The following is a 13,619-nucleotide window of genomic DNA, read 5'->3' as shown; positions in this document are numbered from 1 at the left end:
AAAAAAAAAAAAAAAACAAAAAAAAAAACGGGAAAGAAAAGTCACTATTTCTTACTTTGTACTGTCCTTCAGATAGTTCATCAGTTTGTAGGACAATATTGAGTTTCACTGTTTTAAATAATTAAAAATTTTCATTCTAGGTTAAGATTCACAAACTAGGTTAAGATTGCCACTTGGGATATTATGTCTACTTTCTTTACCCTTGGCTCTCATTCCGAAATCTTGCTATTGTCATTTATGTGACTTGGAAATAGAAGGGAAGGAGCAAGGTGAAGATTTACCTCCTTGAGTGTCTTGGCAGTGCAGCATATCACACCTTATTTCTCCTCTGGCCACCTGTGTTGTTACTTGCCTTTCCTAGATGTATGACTTACAAAACTTTAGTGTCTCAGTAAACTCAGTAGCCTTGTTCTGCCTTAGGACTAGCTGGCTTTTCTCTCTCTATTTTGTTTCCAATTGGCTAAGAATAGTAACCTAGTTGTTTGTTTTTCCAGTTTATATATCTGAGTTCATTTTGCCTTTTTGTCTGGTAGATTTTTTTCTAATGGGCTTCAGCTCAGTATTTTGAAGGTGAAGGGGTCCAGGATTTTATTATGTTCTAAGAGGTATAAGTATTAATATATTCTTACAATTCTAATTTGATTATAGCTACTTTTATGGGAGTAAAATTAGAGAAAAATCTAGCATTTAGTTTAAGGAGATACTTCTTTTTCTAAGAAATACATCCCACCATAACTGGTTACTTAAATTTTAGCTATTCAGCTTAGGAGAAACTGTGTGCAGGGAAGTACTGCCACTTGGATGACAATAGATGGTGTTACTGTACTATATGAAGTACTAAGTAGTTGTGGTAGCCATGATTCTGAGCAACTGTTGCCAGATAAAGTTTCATTTTTAAGAAAAACTTGCCCCTGTATTTGAGGAGATAATTGCTTGAGAGTGAATAAATTAATTGTAATAATAATACATATATATTTTTGAGATGTAGTTTTGCTCTTGTCGCCCATGCTGGAGTGCAATGGTGTAATCTTGGCTCACTGCAATGTCTGCCTCCCAGGTTCAGGTGATTTTCCTGCCTTAGCCTCCTGAGTAGCTGGGACTATAGGCATGTGCCGCCATGCCCAGCTAATTTTTGTATTTTTTAGTAGAGATGGGGTTTCTCCATGTTGGCCAGGCTGGTCTTGAACTCCTGACCTCAAGCAATCTACCCCGCCTCAGCTTGGGTTCAGGCGATTCTCCTGCCTCAGCCTTTCAAGTAGCTGGAATTACAGTTGCCTGTCACCACGTCCAGCTAATTTTTGTATTTTTAGTAGAAATGGGGTTTCGCTGTGTTGGCCACCTGGCAACATGCCCCTGGCCCATAATCTTTTATTTAAAAAAAATTATTATAAAGTAGAAAGAGAAAATAAATAGCCCTTAGTTCTACTACCTGAAGACAACTACTGGTAGCATTTTGATGTTTCCTTTAGTTTGACAGGTTTTTTGTTGTTGTTGTTTGTTTGTTTGTTTTTCTATTTTTATTTTTTTGAGATGGAGTCTCACTCTGTTGCCCGGGCTGGAGTGCAGTGGCACAGTCTTGACTCAGTGTACCCTCCGCCTCCCAGGTACAAGCAATTCTCCTGCCTTGACCTCCCGAGTAGCTGGGACTACAGGCACGCACCACCACACCTGGCTAATTTTTGTATTTTTAGTAGAGACGGGGTTTTACATGTTGGCCAGGCTGGTCTCGAACTCTTGACCTCAGGTGATCCACCTGCCTTAGCCTCCCAAAGTGCTGAGATTACAGGCGTGAGCCACTGCACCCAATCTAGTTTGACAGTTTTTATATCATTATGAGCACACCACAGATTTAGTTTTGTGCTTTGTTTTTTTGCTTATCTTTATAACAATTTTTTTTTTTAGTTATAGTATTATAATATCAAGCAGCTTAAATAGCAATAGGGCTAAATTTTTTTTTTTTTAAGGAGTGGGAAAGACTTAGTACCAATCTTTGTATCAATCTTAGTATCAAACTTTGATTAATTCCTGTGAGTTTGCTGTTAGAATTGACCTGGAAAAATATTTTAATGCCAATTATTTATTTATGTGTTTGTTTTGAGATGGAGTCTTGTCCTGTTGCCCAGGCTGGAGTGCAGTGGCATGATCTTGGCTCACTGCAACTGCCGTGCAATACCACCACGCTCGGCTAATTTTTTGTATTTTTAATAGAGACAAGGTTTCACCATGTTGGTCAGGCTGGTCTGGAACTCCTGACCTCAGGTGATCCGCCAGCCTTGGCCTCCCAAAGTGCTGGGATTACAGGTGTGAGCCACCACGCCTGGCCTAATGCCAATTTATTTTTAATTAAAGAAGTAGTATTTGGCCAGTTTCTGGGCCTTAAATGTGCTTGAATGTGCAGGAAGGGATTCTTGCAAATTCTTAGGGTAGATTTGTTTGTTTTAATAGTTCGTGTATAACATCTGTTGTTATATGTAGAAAATAATTTATTTTCTATAAAATGAACTATTTATGCTTAACATAACTTTCATATAATATGCCTTATAATTTGATCAGAAATAAGATTTGGGGTAATAGAAAATCTATATTTTAAAGCAGTGATTTATTTTTACAATGCGAGGTTCATAATCTTTTTAAGAAATATATTCTGGCCGGGCGCGGTGGCTCATGCTTGTAATCCCAGCACTTTGGGAGGCCGAGGCGGGCGGATCACGAGGTCAGGAGATCGAGACCACGGTGAAACCCCGTCTCTACTAAAAATACAAAAAAATTAGCCGGGCGTGGTGGCGGGCGCCTGTAGTCCCAGCTACTCAGAGAGGCTGAGGCAGGAGAATGGCGTGAACCCGGGAGGCGGAGCTTGCAGTGAGCCGAGATTGCACCACTGCACTCCAGCCTGGACGACAGAGTAAGACTCCGTCTCAAAAAAAAAAAAAAAAAAAAAAAAAAAAAAGAAATATATTCTTTACTGTTTCTTCTTTAGCTATCCAGAAAGGTGCCATATTCAGAAAACTATAGATTTCTGCATTATTTGGCTTTTACATTTTTTTTTTTGTTTTTTTGGTTTTAATGATCTGTATTAGATTTGACACCAGACTTTTTTTTTCCATCATTTTTGGCTTTGTGTAGTTCTACCTTCTCCCTTGGTAATTCATTATACATTTACTTTTATAAATTCTTATATTTCTAGAAAAAGGTAAGACTTTTTGTGTGCAAACTTTCAGAGTAATGATAGTAACAATAAAGTTAGTATTAAATCTCAAACCATATGTTGCAATGAATAATATACTTTGTCTAAATTTAAAAATTTGTAGTTTCAGGATAGAAAACTTACCTATGTTTAATAGGCTATTTTAAATTGACTTGAGTACTGACTGTAAGTAGTTGCTTTTCTTAAGTGATGGTTACTGTATGGCATAACCTTTTAGCAAAAATTCTTAGTCTAAAATAACTGTATAGCCAATGCTTGTGACCAACTTATTAAACTTTTTCTAAAGAGTGATTGTATTATTCATGGTGACCTAAACTGGAAATGTACATGGATGTTTGTGAAAAGGGCTTAATCACTTTTTTTTTTTTGAGGCGGAGTGTCACTCTGTCGCCCAAGCTGGAATGCAATGGTGCAATTTCGGCTCACTGCAACCTCCACCTCCTGGGTTCAAGCGATTCTCCTGCCTCAGCCTCCTAAGTAGCTGGGATTACAGGGGTGTGCCATCACGCCTGGCTACTTTTTGTATTTTTAGTAGAGATAGGGTTTCACCATGTTGGTTAGGCTGGTTTCAAACTCCTGACCTCCTGATCTGCCCGCCTCAGCCTCCCAAAGTGTTGGGATTACAGGCGTGAGCCACCGCGCCTGACCAAGGCTTAATCACTTTATGTTTTGCATTGCATTGCATTGCGCTGCGCTGCACTGCATTGCATTGCATTGCATTTTTTGAGATGGAGTCTGGCTCTGTTGCCCAGGCTGGAGTATAGTGGTGTGATCTCAGCTCACTGCAACCTCCGCCTCCTGGGTTCAAGTGATTCTCCTGCCTCAGCCTTCCAAGTAGCTGGGACTACAGGCATTTGCCACCACAACTGGCTAATTTTTTGTATTTTTAGTAGAGATGGGGTTTCACCATGCTGGCCAGGCTGGTCTTGAACTCCTGACCTCAAGCAATCCGCCCACCTCGGCCTCCCAAAGTGCTGAGATTACAGGTGTGAGCCACCACACCCAGCCACTTTATATATTTTATAACTTAGTGAAAAACAGATGACTACCTCAAAGAAAAATGGGGAAAGGGCATGACTAGAAAGCTGTCAGTAGAAGAAAATTGCCGAGAAATATAAAGAAATGCTTTAACATTTAGCATTTCTTAAGACTAAGTCTTAAGAAATCAAAGTTCATATTAAAGCAACACTGAGAACACAGTTTGGCCTGTCACAGTAGCAAAGGTAAGAACTTCCCCAGCTTATCAAGCATAGAAAACAGGTGTTCTCATACACAAATCTGGCAGGGGTATAAATTGGCATTAAAAAGAGTATATTGTTGGACCTATAAATTATACTGGAAAGAATTTATCCTGGAAATAAAAGTTTCGTGTAGAGAATTAGTTGCAAGACAGCTGATTACAGTACTTTTTATAGAAGAAAATTGGAAATAAGTAAGTTCAGCTGTAGGGGACTGTTTTATGATTTATTCTAGTGATGAAATACTATGATATTCATTTCATAATTTTTGATAATATTGACATGGAAAGATTTTCGTAATATATTGAGAGGGAGAAAAATAGTAATGGTTCTCTCTGAATAGTGGGATTATTAGTATATGAGATATTTTCATTTTCTCTCTTATATTTTCTGTTTTTCCCCTCCCTCAAACATTGTTTTTTTCAAATAAGGAAGCCTGTTTTTATTTTTTAAAAACCCATTAGAAATTTTTCTGTTTTCATTTTCATATACCTGAAGTTTAAATGCCTTAACTATATACCCATTTGTACATAGTATTGTGGAAGCTTAACTGTTATGTGTGTGGATTTCGTCTGTTTCTAAGAAAGTGCCAAAAGCAAAAAAAAAGATCAAAATAACTATGTTTTGAGATTTCACAGTAAATCAAACTTCACTCCTCGTCCTGTGGCTCAGCAGCCTATGTAGCTGACTAGGCTTTTTAGAAGTGATTGGTTGTCTATGAACCTGAGTGGATCTACACATACCCATGTAACTCCTTGAATGTGGAAAGTTTGTCTTGCGTGTTGCAGCATGCTGTAATTCAATTCTGACACTAACCACCTGGAGTTAGCATGAGACTCCACGGATTTAAGGTCATTGTCCCCAGTAAGACTGCTTTCACTGTAGTTTTCAGGTGCAAATTTGAAGTTCCCCAGGCTGCAACTCTGGGGGTTCCTGTGACCCTGTCAGGTTCAGTAATTGGCTAAAACAACTCATAGAACTCAGGAAATCATTTTACTTATGATTATAGTTTTATTATAAAGAATCAGAATGAGCCAAATTAAGATACACAGTCAAAGTCTCAGGGTGGGGGACAGCCTGAATGTAGAGCTTTTCTGTCCTCTCCCAATGGCATCAAGATGTGTCACTTTCCTGGCACATCGATATGTTCACCAACCAGGCAGCTCCTCCAACCTTCAGTGTCCATTGTTTTTATTAGAGTTTTATTATATAGTCATGATTGATTGAATCATTGGCCAAGCAATTGAACTTGATCTCTAGTTCACCTCCCTGGAGGTTGAGCTGGTTTAAAGCCCTGTCCCTCTAATCACATGGTTAGTGTGACCAGTCCCCATCCTGAGTCATTCATTAGCATAAACCCAGGTGTGAACCAAGGGGCTCAAGAATAACAAAGACCTTCCTATTACTCAGGAGATTCTAAGGTTTTAGAGTCTCTCTTCCAGGGACAAAGGCCAGATTCTTTGTTGTAGACCCCAGTCTCTGTATTTTTTACTCTATAGCCTTGGTACCTGGAAAGTGTTTAAAGCACTCAAATGTTGGTTTGATATAATTTAATATTTTTAAAAAAAGTTTTCATTGTTTCCTTTCAATCTGCCAACCCAAGTTTACTTAGGAGTTGGAAACTTTCCATCTAATATGGGTTTCTATTGAAAAAAATTATTCTGATACTTGTTAAAATGGTAAGGAAAACTTTACTCAAGACTATTGCACCTAGTGCAATAGTGGAGAGCTCAACTCTGACTATAACAAGGAGAAGGGGGTGGATTTACGGGTGAGGGGAACCAGTGGATGGAAAATCACAGGGGGATTTATGGGTAAGGGGAATAAGTGGATGGAAAATCACGAAGAGGAGACATCAAGGGTAGGAGATTCTTGTTAAGGCAGGCCAAAGATTTATATATCAAAGGTGGGGGATGAGGAATTTAATCATATATCAAGGGTGTTCAGATGTCAAGGACGAGGGGCTTCTTGCTTAGCTGACTTAGCAGGACTTTTGCTAAGACTGGGCCTGTCCTGTGCTTGCACACCACACAAGGACAGGCTGACATGAAAGGCCAAGGTTGAGGCCTAGTTGAGAAGAGGGTTCACAGCTGGTTAACTAATGTTTAGTCAACTAAAGAGCCTTTGTCACTGTCTATTAATGATAAACTTTATCTTAAGTGTGCATTTCATAGTGAGTTAGTAGCTCATTGTAGAAGAACATCTATGTAAACATATCTTAATATGCAAAAAACCTTTGTTCTAGGTTAATTCAGAAATATGCATTATTTAAAATTCCATTATATCTCCATTTAATAGACCAAGTATTGGTCTATTAAAATTCCTTTACTCTAGGATGTGGATTGTTATAGTTTTTGGTTGGAGATTTTTGCAAAGTCATTCTAAGTGTAAAAAATACAGAAATGGAAATAGCCTCTCAACCCAAAATTTCTAATAATGTAGTTTTTTTTTTTTTTTTTTTTTTTTTTTTTGAGACAGTCTGCCTTTGTCACCCAGTGCAGTGGTACGATCTTGGCTCACTGCAACCTCTGCCTCCCAGGTTTAAGCAATTCTTGTGCCTCAGCTTCCCGAGTAGCTGGGATTACAGGCACGTGCCACCATGCCTGGCTAATTTTTGTATTCTTAATGGAGATGGGGTTTCACTGTGTTGGCCAGGCTGGTCTTGAACTCCTGGCCTCATGTGATCTGCCCACCTCAGCCTCCCCAAAGTGCTGGGATTATAGGCATGAGCCGCTGCACCTAGCCTCTAATAATGTACTTTGAATTATCCTTTTCAACTGATGTTGTTTGTGTGTTAGCATATCGAAAAATGTCTAGCTTTTGTATACCATTAAGCACTTGCATTTTTCTGGCATTGATTACTCAGATTTTCACTATAAATATTACTAGTGTAATAATATATTAAGTAGACAATATTCACAATTTTAAAGGATAAAATACGACTTTTTAAGAAATATTTTTTATTAATTTTGGTAGTCTAATTGCTCCTAAGTTAATTTTAAAAAATCACTTTTACTCCCTTTGTTAACACCTGGAGGAAATAACACAGGATACATTTTTTGGGTTGAATTGTTGTGGAATACCACATTTGTAAAGTTTGGGATTTGATAATGTTTTGGAAGATGAGGGAGATTATTTACTATAGATATGTGGATTTTCTGAAATTCTCTGTTTTTGGTACATTGTTTGAAAAAATAATATTTTTTTAGAGAGGCTGCCCACAAAGCAGGTAACTGAGGTGTGATTTTTATTATTTTGAATAGCTTACTTAAATGGTAATAAGAAATTGCTAGTCTTGAGGAAGAAAGAATGAGTGGGTTAATAAGTTTATTTTTATAAGGTGTAAAGTACTATATAAATAAAGTGTTCTTATGGCAAAGTGGCTTTAGAATTTTACCCTGCATGGCAGAGGAGATTGGAGTTGGTTAGGTTTTATGGCATGGCACATCTCTCTTGCGGTCCTTTTCTTGTACTGGTGCAGGAAGCTGGTATCCAAACAGTCTATTGCTCACATTTGTTTGTCATTTCTCCCTTGTTTTCATGGGGACATAGGCGCTGTGCTGCCATTTCTTATTTTCACCTCTATAGGCAGTAAGACAATAATCTTCACTAGAGTAGGGATGGTCTGTATTGCTCACCATTGTAACCTTAGTGGCATGTAGTAGGTGTTTAATAACTTGAGGTAGAAAATTTTATGAAAAACTACAAAATGTTAAATAGAATAAGATTGTTGTTTATGTTTGATAATGACTACTACCATGAAAATTCAGCTTAACTCTGTGGAAACTGACCGTATTTCCAAGTCATCTCTTGCTGTCAGATACCTAATTAAAACAGTTTTTCGGGGGCAGGGGGGAAGAAAGGAGACTTATATTGAATGCATATCCTGACTGGAGATATGTGTGTGTGTGTGTGTGTGTGTGTGTGTGTGTGTGTGTATACTATATATGATATATATGTATATCATAGATCTATGATATATCTCCAAAGGGGGAAATATATATAATTTAAATATAATATTTAAATATAAATATAATATAATTATAAATATATTTTCCCCTTTGGATATATCTTATATAAATATATATTTATAGATCTTATAAAAATATAAATATAAATATATATATGTATTTCCCCCTTTGGAGATATCTTAAAGTATGGGGGAAATGCCTCTTAGAATTGTAGAAATATAGTACTGTGAAGATTGGTTTCTTAGGTTGGAAAAAAGTTTTATTTTCTTGTTTACTTATTCTCATGTGTAGCTGCATTTCCTATCCACAGCATTGTGGAAAGTACTGATTCTCAATTCTTATGAGCAATTTTATTAACAAAATAGTAATAGCTCCATTATTTGACAGTCTGGCCTATATGTCTGGGTTCTTCAGGCTTCTAGCCTCCATCCACATTCTTCTCTCCTTGTTCAGGCATTAAGAGAAGAATATATTTCCTGAAATATTTCACAAGTAGACACAGTTCTTTCTATTCCATGGGTCTTTCGGTCTGCCTATGGGGCCTTTTTTTCTTCCAAACTATTGAGGTGGTACCTGATCTCACAGTAAATCCCAAGGCGCCTGCCATCTGTGTGTCAGGATTTCTCAGACTGTTGCCAGCTGCTGTTATCCCCAAGGCAGTGTATCCCTTAGTGATTTGCTACTGTGGTCTCTCTGTGCATGCCACTCTCTCCTGGGCATCTGGTATGTGTTAGATTCATACAATGGAATACTGTTCAGCAACAAAAAGGAACAATATATCCATGATGCTATATAGGTGATCTTTAAAACATTATTTTGTGAAGGCATTTTTGTAATTTTCCCTAATATTAGAAGAGTTCCCTTCACATGTAAAAGAGTTTTTAACCAGTTTCCCAGATTTGCTGGATACCCCAGCACCAATATTTCTAACTAAAACTGTTAGTATTGGTATTATGGTTCCAAGATCCTGAGCATTTGTGCAAGAGGAAGTTAAAGAAGATGTGGTGGGACCATGTTCATATGTTGTCCTTTCCTGTCTCTAATAAAGGATGGCGAAGTGTTCTTGTGGTATTTGGTTTGTGGAAGCAATAAGTTACCATATCACATACTCTGTCTTGAACCATTATAAATATTTGCTGGTAAAATATAGAAAGTTGTGTTTATTTATGGCTGAGTATGAGTTTACTATGCAGAGAACCTGAGTCATGGGCTGACTAGTGAATGTATCAAAAAGCAGAATGTGGGAATGTAAAAGGGTGCAACCACTTTGGAAAACAGTTTGGCAATTTCTTAAAAAGTTAAGCATCAACTTACCATATGACCTAGCAATCCCACTTGTAGGTATCTACCCATTAGAAATGAAAACATATCTACAAAAACACTTGTATATTAATGTTCATAGGATTAATCATAATAGCACAAAACTGGAAGCAATCTAAATGTCCATTAACTGGTGAGTGGATAAACCAAATGTGGTGTATACATACAACTGAATACTATTCATTAATAAAAAGGAACAAAATGCATGCTGTAACACAGACGAACCTCAAAAACATTATGCTGAGTGATAAAAGCCACATATAAAGTACTACATATTGTGTAATTCCATTTATATGAAATGTCTAGAAAAGGCAAATGTATGTAGAGACAGATAGCAGATGAGTGGTTGCCTGGGTTTGTTAGTGGAAGCAGGGATTGAATGCAAATGGACTCAAGGGAATTTGGGGGATAATGAAAATGTTCTAAAACTAGATCGTGGTGATATTGCATAGCTATATAAATTTACCAAAACCATTGAATTTTATATGTACTTAGAATGGATGAATGTTATGGGATGTAAATTATACCTCAACTTTGAAAAAGGGAGAGTGAAAATGAATTTTGCCAGCTCAAGTAATAAGAGAAACAGTGTTTGACAAGGGTAGCCATTTGAGAAATGATGAAAGAGATTTAGAGATATAATCTTTCAGGTAAAAGGAAAAGGGTTTTAACTTGAATTGATAAACGAAGAAAGGGAACTCTTTCACTTTTGCCTTAAAATCTTCAGTAAATGTCAAAGTTAATATCAAGTATCTATTTAAATGTTTGCATTTCTCCACACTTTTGTACACTGTGTCTGGTGAAGTAAGTTGGTGGTGTGCACTAACCCTTTTGGAATAGTTTATCAAGGATTTAATGTTTGTATCTTTTAATTCCACATACATATATATCTTAAGGAAATAATTAGAAATGCAAACAAGAATTTGTATTCAGAAATGTTCACTATAGCATCACATAGGGTAATCAAAAAATTAAAAATAACCTACATGCTCTCAAAGTAGGAGGAATGGTTAAATTATAATTGTTTTTGCTTTGTCTCTCTTGGTTTCAAGGAGTAGAAATTCTAACTAGATTAAGTAAAATTGGGCTTTGTTGAAAAGGGTAAAAGGTGCTCTGATAACCCCAAACAGCAAGATCACTGAGGCCTTTTGGCAATGGGGAACCAGAGCTACTTTCCCATTTCACCCATTCAGGGACCAGGCTAGTCACTACTTCCTCCTCTGTAGACCTGCTTTGTTCTCAGCTTCTTCTTCAGCCAGTCTTCCTTGTACATGGCTCAATGTTGTTTGCCACCTTGGACTTACTCAGTTTTTGTTAAAATTCATATATTTCCAGAACAGGAATCTGAAAGAACTGTTCTTTTTGAGCCTTAGGTGGGTCAGTGAACAACCCGTGGTTTGGTCTTTTTCTTCATCCCCTTCCAGGGGTCTGTATTTAGGTTTAGATAGTTAGTGAAAATGAAATGGCACCCAATGACATTGATTCAATACATCTTGGCTGGGCACACTGGCTCACGCCTATAATCCCAGCACTTAGGGAGACTGAGGCGGGTGGATCACCTGAGGTCAGGAGTTTGAGACTAGCCTGGCCAACATGGTGAAACCCCATCTCTACTAATACAAAAAAATTAGCTGGGCACGGTGGTGCACACTTGTAATCTCAGCTACTCTGGAGGCCGAGGCAGGAGAATCGCTTGAACCCAGAAGGTGGAAGTTGCAGTGAGCTGAGATTGCACCATTGCACTCCAGCCTGGGCAACAGCAGCGAAACTCTGTCTCCAAAAAAAAAAAAAAAAAAAAAAAAAAACCTCATAGGCTTATATGAGGAATGGCAAATATTGGCCATTATTTATTATCAATTTAAAAATATTTCTAAGGCCTTTGGTGGTGGCAACCTCTTTTCTTGATTCTCTCAACAGGATAGTGTACACTTGTGGTAGATTCATGCTTATTTTCTTATATTTCCTTACCAAAACTTGCAGTCTGGATGTTACCCTTTCTTGTTAAAACGTCTTTTACTAAGACTGGCAATTGAAATCCCATTGGATGCCATATTGGGCACTGTGGACCAATCTCCACCTCCTGAATGCCATCTCTTTCTGATGTGGCCATGGTTAGGTCACTGTCTCCTGACCTGCCCTTACCCTACTCAATCAAGTCTGCCTTAGTGGATCTTCTTCCTCTCCTCATCTTCCTCTGCTGTTGCTCTGTGCCTCATCCTCCACTTCTTTTCTCTCTATATACATCCTGTACAGTGTTTTGTACCTCTGTGACTTTAGAGACCCTTTCTATCCCCACATCTCTGTCTCTGTCCTAGACCCCTTCTGCTGAGATGGAATCTCTCATAACCACTGGCTTATCGAATATCACACTCAGAGGCACCACCAACTCTTCTTTTGAACACTCAGAGTTTTTTGTACCTCAGTTTATTCTCTGCTATAATTATGTACTGTGCCTTATTCAATTTGTATTCCTGGTAGCACCTAGCAGAATTCCTTGCACAGTGGATTTACTTAGTATTTGCCCACATGAATATTTTCATTTCTTAAAGTGGGCTATTATCCTTTGTATAGGGTTTTATTTTGTTCCCCTACTATACTGAAAAATACCCACAAACTTTTTTTCTAAATCTAATAGTTTCTAACGTGGTTTTTGTGGTCAAGGGGGAACAAAACCCCTTAATATTAATGGACATACATGTTAATAGCATTTCTAAATACATTTGGGTGTGTGTATTTGGGCCTATATGTTTTCTCTGAGAATAAGGACACACAGCCTAGTGAATTTTGGACTCGAATCCTATTATATGTGAATTTTGTTTCTTCTCTCTTTTTTTTTTTTTCTAAGACAGAGTCTCACTCTGTCACCCAGGCTGGAGTGCCGTGGCACAATCTTGGCTCACTGCAACCTCCGCCTCCTGGGTTCAAGTGATTCTCCTGCCTCAGCCTCCCAAGTAGCCGGGACTACAGATGCATGCCACCACACCCGTAAATTTAATTTCTATACTAAATATACTATTCCAAAAGAAAGAAATGTTTATTGGAAAATGCAACCAATTCAGAAATATGCTTTGTAGACAGTAAAATTTCCATTATTTTGTGTAGACTAAATTAGATTATAGAGGTTCTTTGGCTGGGCACTATGGCTCATGCCTGTAATCTCAACACTTTGGGAGGCTGAGCTGGGTGGATTACTTGAGGTCAGGAGTTTGAGACCAGCCCGGCCAACATGGCGGAACCCTTCTCTATTAACAATACAAAAATTAGCCAGGTGTGGTGGTGGGTGCCTGTAGTCCTGGCTACTTGGGAGGCTAAGGCAGGATAATTGCTTGAGTCCTGGAAGTGGAGTGTGCAGTGAGCCGAGACTGTGTCACTGCACCCCAGCGTGGGCAACAGAGCAAGACACCATCTCAAAAAAAAAAAAAGAAAAGAAAAAAGAAGTAGTGGTTCTTTTTATGTACAAAATAAATTTGCTCATTGGGTTAGAGTATGGTTATTGATTAGGGGGCTAAGCATTTAGTTACTGTATGGGGCAGCCAATAATAAAATCACAGCCCTGTGTATTTATCTCCACAGTGTGTGCTGATAAGTGCAAAAGGTTTGTGCAAATTTTTTTGAAGTTATATTGTAACCATGGTATATGTATTGAAAACTTGGCCATTTTATCCCATTCCTATGAATGAAAACTATTTGGTGAATCAGAGGATAGTCTGAATTGGGATATGAAGGCCAGTATAAGTGTCAGTTAGCAAAGTCAGCTCTAGTTTAGTTTTTTTTTTTTCTTTTAAGGCATAGCATTACTAGAAGTATAGCTTTGAGAACCTTGTAGCATTTTGAAGACTTTTAAAGGGTTGACAGCTATTGGCAAATTGACTAATACAGAGAACT

At 37.9% G+C, this 13,619-nt stretch overlaps 1 protein-coding gene across 3 annotated transcripts in view; it reads left to right on the top strand.

The window, feature by feature from the left end:
* The window catches only part of PLPP1 (phospholipid phosphatase 1), a 112,546-nt gene that overhangs the window by 45,918 nt on the left and 53,009 nt on the right, over nucleotides 1–13,619 (top strand). The gene's annotated exons all lie outside the window — the stretch shown is intronic.

This window comes from Nomascus leucogenys, chromosome 18 (genome assembly GCF_006542625.1).
Source record: "Nomascus leucogenys isolate Asia chromosome 18, Asia_NLE_v1, whole genome shotgun sequence".
NCBI lineage: Eukaryota > Metazoa > Chordata > Mammalia > Primates > Hylobatidae > Nomascus > Nomascus leucogenys.
The sequence above is the reverse complement of the archived record's forward strand: the minus strand, read 5'-3'. Positions and strand labels throughout refer to the sequence as shown.